Source organism: Arachis ipaensis, chromosome B04 (genome assembly GCF_000816755.2).
Source record: "Arachis ipaensis cultivar K30076 chromosome B04, Araip1.1, whole genome shotgun sequence".
In the NCBI taxonomy this organism is placed as follows: domain Eukaryota; kingdom Viridiplantae; phylum Streptophyta; class Magnoliopsida; order Fabales; family Fabaceae; genus Arachis; species Arachis ipaensis.
The window spans coordinates 4,825,045-4,825,415 of record NC_029788.2 but is presented as its reverse complement, the minus strand read 5'-3'; positions in this window follow the sequence as shown (position 1 = coordinate 4,825,415).

The following is a 371-nucleotide window of genomic DNA, read 5'->3' as shown; positions in this document are numbered from 1 at the left end:
TTCACTAATAATTAATTTTGATTATTAATTTCGGTATATATTTTATAATTATTTTTTTTACCAAAATAAAGACATTGAAAATTGAAACACAAAAAAAATATTAATTAAGAACATTATGAAAAGAAAACTCTTATTAAAAATTACTAAAAAGGATTATTTTTATATTTTGAAAAGTAAAGCGACAAATAAACTCATGAGGTTTTACATTTCGGACAGATTAGTCCTTACAAAAAGTGTCAATAAAATTTTTTAGGATAAGTGGACGCACTAACTTCAAATTAATTCTCATTATTGAGGTAAAAAATCTTAATTTAAACTAACATATTCACGTTTGTTATCCTAAAAGATTTTATTGATATCTTCTTTTTAGA